The sequence below is a fragment of the Ixodes scapularis genome, unplaced genomic scaffold, assembly GCF_016920785.2.
Source record: "Ixodes scapularis isolate PalLabHiFi unplaced genomic scaffold, ASM1692078v2 PGA_scaffold1__304_contigs__length_218370807, whole genome shotgun sequence".
NCBI classification, from domain to species: domain Eukaryota; kingdom Metazoa; phylum Arthropoda; class Arachnida; order Ixodida; family Ixodidae; genus Ixodes; species Ixodes scapularis.
Genome location: NW_024609846.1, coordinates 42,867,803 through 42,875,390, shown reverse-complemented (window position 1 = coordinate 42,875,390; position 7,588 = coordinate 42,867,803). Strand labels below are relative to the sequence as shown.

The 7,588-nt window shown below is 45.4% G+C and overlaps 1 non-coding gene across 1 annotated transcript; it reads left to right on the top strand.

Annotated features, from left to right (window-relative positions):
- Window positions 1-3,524: 3,524 nt before the first annotated feature.
- Window positions 3,525-3,597, top strand: Trnar-ucg. The gene has a single exon. It is a non-coding gene; the product is annotated as a tRNA-Arg (tRNA).
- Window positions 3,598-7,588: the final 3,991 nt, after the last annotated feature.

Sequence of the window (7,588 nt, the reverse complement as noted above, 5' to 3'; positions counted from 1 at the left end):
ATGCTATGGGATGAAATGGTACATTATACATGTAAAAAACTCTCAAAGGTCGTAGGTGTTATGTACAAACATCGTCATATACTCCTATACTCCCAATGTGAGCAATGCATCTTATATATAATTCTTTATTTTATGTGCATTATAATTACTGCATTTTTTATTGTTTTTTTTTTTGGGGGGGGGGGGGGAATACAACGTCCACAATTCTTAAGCAGATACAAATTGTGCACAAAAAAAAGTTGTGCGTATTATATGCCATGCTGCATACGATGCCCATACAATAGCATTGTTTATAAAACTTAATATTGTACAGATTCGAAATTTTTATAATTATAAACTTTGTATTACCTATAAAAAGTATTTTCATCACAAAAAAAAAACGTACTTCTGTCTATCTCACAGATTACAATTAGAGACACGATTTATTATACACGCAGCGCGGATACGTGGCTAGTGCCGCACTCAAGAACAAATTATGGAATTCAGATGTTGCGAAGTACTCTTCCTCGTCCTTTAAATCGTTTGAGGGAATTAAATCTAGAGCTTTTGACTTTGGTAAACAAATATTTGCTTTCATTTTTTGTTCAGCCTTCAGTGTTAGCGTAGGTGCATGACGTGTGGTGTTTTTTCATTTTTCTTTGCTTTTGTTTTATATCAAACGAATAATTACACCAAGCATTTCTTTTTGTGTGTTAAATGTTTTGTGTGCTGTCTCGGCTGCTGCTGAGGGAAGATGGAGATCTGTCAAGCAACTGTTATGTTGCTTTTTTTCTGTTTTCCCTCTCCAAATGGAGAAGAATAAAACATTTTGATTGATTTGATTGATAGTCTCCTTTACCCATGATATTCATCGCCTTCCCGACTCGGGCTCTTACACTGACTGTGTTTTTCTAGATTTTTCGAAAGCATTTCATAAAGTTTCTAATTCTCTACTAATTCAAAAACTCCGCACCTTGAATATTAACCCCCCCCCCCCCCCACATAATCGATTGGATAAATTCCTTTTGAACTAATCGTCTACAATTTGTGAGTGTTAACAACAAGATTTTCTCTATGCGTGTGTTCATTCAGGGGTGCCCCGGAGGCTCCGTAATTGGCCCTTTATAGTTTCTTGTTTATGTAAACGATCTAGTATCTAACATTTCTGCATCAATCTGCTCGTTCGCTGATGATTGCGTTATCTATCGTAACATCACTGACCAATCTGGTATCGATCATCTTTAAACGGATCTTAACCGCATACTCACTGGTGCGATGCTTGGCTGATGGAATTAAATACCAATAAATCAAGTCCACAAGAGTGTCACGCACTAACACTAGCTGTACTACATATCACATTAACAATACACCCCTATCACCTGTTTCCGTTTACAAGTACCCCGGCTTCTATATTACCTTTTATCTTTCATGGAATACCGAAATTGAGTATTTTGCTGGAAATGCCAATTGTATCCGGGGCTACTTAAAACGCAATTTTTTAGAGCGCAGCTCTTAGGGGCCCGTTTCCGGCTTGAGCGGCGTCGGCGTCGCCGTCGCCGTCGGCGTCGGCGTAACAGCGAGGTCACGTGACCCCCCCGAGGTCGCGTGACCCACCCAGGTCACGTGACACCCTAGGTCACGTGACCCCCGAGGTCACGTGACCCCCTTAGGTCACCTGACCCCTTGAGGTCACGTGACCCCCAGAAGTCACGTGACCGCCTTGAGGTCACGTGACCCCCAAAGGTCACGTGACCCCCGGAGGTCACGTGACCCCCTTGAGGTCACGTGACCTCAAGAAGTCACCTATCCCTCAGTACGCTTCCATCTTCCTCCTCAAGAGCTGCGCTCTAACCGGCGTTACAGGGAATTGTAAACGGCTTTCATTTTTTTTTCAAGCACCTTCATCGCTGAAATTAGTCATGTACAAGTGCCTAGTCCGTTCTAAATTAGTGTGCGCTTCATTCGTGTGGGATCCCGGCCAACATTGCTTTGTCACTGCATTGGAAAGCATTCAAAACCGAGCAGCTCGTCTCATCTTATCTAACTATCATCGCACGTCCCGTGAAACAAATATTAAAATAACCCTATCACTACTCGACTTATCTTCCTGCCGTAAATGTGCTCGTCCCTGCCTGCTTCATAAAATCTACCATCACACCTCATTTTTACGCCAGTCACTTAAGGCCCGTTCACACTCTTACGACCTCTTAAACCTGGGTTCCTTAAAACTTCTTAAACCAGAAAACACACAGGCGCCATCTATTGGGAAGCAGTGTAAACTCAGCGGTCCGGCATATTTTTTTTTATTTCTCACGCATTATCCTTTCTTTCTTGGCTTGAAAAGTTTTTGTCAATGTTATAAACGAGCCTTTCTATGGGTATTACGCACATTTGACCTATGAAATCCCGCAAAACCTTCGCTCTTGTGAAATGCAGTTTTAGGGTCACCGCATAGATGGCGCCACAATGCCCAGTGTGTTCCCTCATTCTAAAAACATTTAACAAGTTTTAAGAGATCTTGTCTCTCTCAGTCGTACTCGGTCGCAAGAGTGTGAACGGGCCTTTACGCTCTAACCATCTTATCGATCCGCTCGTCTCGATCACGCCCTCAAGGTTGGCATACCAAGTTTCAATGCCAACGCATTCCGTGTGTCATCCATACCTCGCACGTCAACAGATTGGAACCGCCTTCCCGCTTCAATTGCATCCATCACTGACGTATTTCTTTTTAAACAAACACTTAGTAACAGCACCCTTAGTTGATTGATTTCATTGCCATCATTTTTTGTGTGTGTTGACTCCCCCCTGAAATGCACTATGTACCTTGAGGGTAAAAAAATAAGTAAATAAATAAAAAAATGAGCTGCGTTCTAATTCGGCGTAATAGGAAGTTGTAAACGTCATTCATTTTTTTAATGCAGGGTTGTTTTTTGTTTATTACTTCGCAAAGATTCGTTGTTTTTTTTTTTTAATTAAATTTTGTATTGGTTAAGCGAAAAAAAGAAACAGGGTTTTTCGGTACAGGACGCAGGCATCGGATTTCCTAACTACCAGCGAGCATACGTGACATCCGAATACTTTGAGAACTTCCCTGTATCGAAAAGCGATGGAAGCGAGATTATATCTGTGTGCTTCCGCACAAAGAATCCACCTTGCGGACTGATACGCCAACATACGACTCTGACGTCACACCTCTGCGGTGGCGCTGCTGCCAGCGCATGCGCAGACGCGTCACCTCATTCGAATATCGCTTCTGCGCACGCGCACTGCCCACACCCGGTGCGGGCGAACCCGGGCTTGTCCGTAGAAAGCGCGTCGACTGGGTAGTAGGAATTACAGAGAAGATGCAAGCGAGCTGGTGAACCTTCAACATTGTAAAACCCGAGACGCAGGACAAAAGGAGAAGAAAAAAGGGGACAACACAGCGGTGTTGTCCCCTTTTTTCTTCTCTTTTTGTCCTACGTCTCGGGTTTTACGATGTTGGGTAGTAGGCTTCGGTTTTAATGCGTCCTTTTATTCAGTCACTACAATGACAGATTCTGTCTGTCCGCGTGGCCTAATGGATAAGGCGTCTGACTTCGGATCAGAAGACTGCAGGTTCGAGTCCTGCCGCGGACGTGAAATCATATTTTTTTGTCGCTCTGGCATCTCACAGAGACGTCCGCTGTTCTCGTTCTATCAATTACGATTGGTAAAATGGAAATAATGACAATTAAAAAAAACTAATATATATATATATATATATATATATATATATTGGCACATGCCTGCAGACAGTGTTTATATCACCAATGTGACCGCCATAGGAAGTAACAAAGACGGTGTCTGTATCTTTTGCATGATGTATCAGACTGTTACATTAAGGCGCATCCCCACCGACGATGTAAGCAGTCGGGCGATGCGACTAGGTCGCATCGCAAAAATATGTTAGATGGTCACACCAGCGTGCACGATCAGCGAGTCCAACGCCTTCGTTCGCCGAGTCTTTTCTCCAAAACTCTCGCTGCGAACGCCGTTGATTGGCTCAGCCGCACCGCGACTATAGATCGCATCGCAAAAAAGTCGGGCCGAGTAGCGACTGCTCAAATCGCGTCGCTTTTTGCCCGCGATGGTCGCTTTTGCGATGAAAGTTATCGCGCGACTAGATCGCATCGCCGGTGGGAACGCGCCTTTAGAGGTAGCACTCTCGACTCGGTGTGTTTTAGCCTTTTTCATAGTCATTTTTATAACTATCGCTTTCTCTGATGTTATTCTTGTTGACCTTTGCTTGTAAAAGCAGCTAAAAATTAAAAAAAAAACTAACAAATTAAAGTCAACACGATTTGCAAAGCCTTTTTGGCCCTCGCGTGCCAATCGAAGAAGGGAGAAAAAAAAAAATATGACACACGTATACAATAGACGCTTTCCGAAATTCAGTCTGGCCACTTCAGTAACTGTAATCATTTAAAGGGACAATGAAGACAATTTCCGACATATTTTTGGCGATTGAACTGGGTTCCAAGCACGTCTCAGGCCACGTTGCCCAAATTTCAGCCGAAACCGGCGCTTGTGTGCCGCGCAAATCAATTAAACAGTCGCGGTAATAATCGTACCGGAATCGACTGGAGCGACGCCCCGAGAGTTGCGGGAGAAGCCAGGAGAAGCGGAGCTCACGTGACCGATGCGAGGCCAAGAAGCGCGACGTCACAAGAGACGCCTCGGCGATTGGTCGAAACGAGAAACGCGCCCTCGGTCACGTTTTGGTTCTCGGTTTTTAGGAATACTGTTCTAATTTCCGCCTGAGTAACCATGAAAAGCATAAATCGGACCGGAAAGGACTACAAACCCGTAAATAAAGCAGCATAAATGTTTTTTTCTTTGCTACGCTGGACGCGAAACGGCCAACGAGCAACTATGGGCACTTCGGCATGCGGGCCGCTCGTTACCGGCTGGGCGGTCTCCCTCGGGTGACGGCGGAGGCCGCCACACACGTACTCCCGTTCCGTTTGTGTTGGGTTACTGAACGGAAGCTCGAACTCGCTCGCGAGAGCGGCATTGCCGTCCATGTTGACAGATTCGACGAAACGACCGCGCCACCGCACCACCGCGCTGCTATAACCCACCGCGGTAACCAGAATCTCGATCTCCTAAATACTACCGATACCGACTATTCACACTTGACGTCACCTCCGTTTTTGGAGGCCCAGAAACAAGAATGGAGATTGTTTAGTTTCGGTTTCTTTACTTCTTTCGTAGGCACAGAAATACGCGTCACAAATGGCTACAAAAAATTGGGCAGCATGCTATGTTCCCAAGAAGCATAAAAACACCATTTAAAAAAAATTAGATAAAATCGTCTTCATTGTCCCTTTAAGTGTATATCATCTGTACATGTCAACGTTTCTAAAACTCTCAGTTGGGAAACTCACCCTTGAAACCTGGACCGCTGGCGTCCACCGAGACCGAGCTAAATACGATAATAGCGCCACCCTTTAGCGACGAGTTGAAACATGAAAGTTGCTTTATGTGGCTACTTCTAGAGTCACTGAATGTCCTCAGAGTACAGAAACTCCCAGGCTCGTGGGGCCAAGGTGGTGGCTCAATCTTTTTTTCATTACTGTGGTCACCATGATCTTTTAGAAAGCATGTTATTGTGTAAAAACAAACAGAAAAAGCTCTTTTTGTGGGAACTTTTATTGTACATTAGTACAGAATGACAAGCGCGTGATATTTTCTAAAAGCTTTAGTTTACCAGGTTTCGTGGCACAAATTATATTGTTTTTATACAACCATCTTTGTCACAAAACGGCAAGGGTAATATAACGCGTGTAGCACCCGGTTCTTGACTGCCTTGCCGGAGGCTCGGGTTACTTCCGAAGCCATGAGCCGCAGATGGCCTCGTCTGTGGCGGCCACAGGCATAAATATTACCAGGCACGCTGTCTCGAAACTCTGCCCAAAAACAAACCAAACACAACAATATAACATGAGGTCTTTGGACCTGGCGGAGTTGTGTCATTTTAAACGGCAGGGAATGTTTGGGTTTAGAGTGCAGACTGCTTTTAGGGCCAAAGGGCAGATCCGCAGGGCAATGACTGACCGTCTGGAGAGGGGAACTTCCACACTTGATGTGCGAACCTGGGTTTGAGTGCGAGGAACAAAGGGGAGTGCGAGAAGAGATTGAGAGGCGGACGGACGCATCGCGTCGTCGAGCGGGGCGACGAGGCCACTGTCGATGGCCCCACGCCAAGTACAGGACAGAGTCCGCTGTGTGTGAGCGTGTCAGCTGAACAAGTGGGTGCGAGGCCAGGGGGCCCCGCCCATAGCAATCCATCCGACCGCCGGAATTCCTCCACCTTGGACGGACCGCGCAGGGAGACGTCGTCAACCATCGATTCGTCAGATGAGACTTTCCGCACTCGCTGTTCCTTCTTGAATTAGCATCTTTGGACTCGGTTGACCGTAACATCTTCATTAGTAACTGTATAAGCTTCCGTACGCCTAGAATTGTAAACCCGGTTCCCATTAGCGTTCCAACCAACATTACAGAAGCTATTTGTGCAGTCTGTATCGTACGTACCTTTCTGCCTACCCCTAAATTAAAGTTGCTTTGTGTTCCCGAGATACGCCTCTGTCTCTCTTCATTGGCAGACTCTCTACCAGAGCGTGGACCTATCGCTCGGTCAGTGGTCCATTTTTTAACAACGTCCCAACCAAAAAACTCCCCCTTAATTTTTTTTTTTTTTACAATATATTTTTTGGTGATTTTTGGTAGCGCGTCCTGACCTGGGCGCGTCCTAAATTCGGTGGTAATTCGTGGCGCGTCCGCTCGGGAGACGGGGGTGGCATCCCTGAAAACATTTCCACCGTTTATATGTTTCGGCGCCAATATGGCCCATTAAAGCCAAAATAAAACAGTATCAGTAGAGGCTATCGAATGCGATACTCCCGAACCAATACAAGCAGACGTGCAGTTCCACAAGCGGCCGCTGCGGGGGAAATGGCGGCGTTCCGATCGCCATTAGTCCAGTTCTCGGATCGGTGCCACTTTTTCAGGGCATGCTCTATGGAAGTTTACCAACTGAGTTGTTCCAGTGACGTTGGTAAATACTATAATGGCGGCCTTTGATGGCTGGTGAAACAAGTATTTGAAGACGGGCACCGACGCGGAGCCTGAAGATTCCTGACGATATATATACGTTCGCTGTATTGTTGTTTGATGTCACCGTGACGAGTTTTATAAGCTTCTACGCTCTACGCTTTTGAGGGCGTCATGTAAATGCTTAGAATGATTAGCTTCGACACGCCCCATACAGCTCGTGACAATAAAATGTAATGAATTTTGTCGAGAGTCGTTCTCAAATAAGCGCCTCGCACCAAGAGGTAATTTCTTAACACCCGAAACTGCAACAAATAGAGAAAGAACTCTACATCGAAGAACGCCGTAACTTTCGTACGTCTGCCGTTGACTGGTAGGTTCTGAATTTTAACGTACATCAGCATCCACAAATTCAGACTGATAGTTGGGCTACTAGATGGCATTGAATTTGTGAAAAAGTACTTTACACTGTAGTGTTATTTTGAATGTGTCTGTATGTTCTGCAGTTACAGCAGGAGTGCGAATTCCGTCC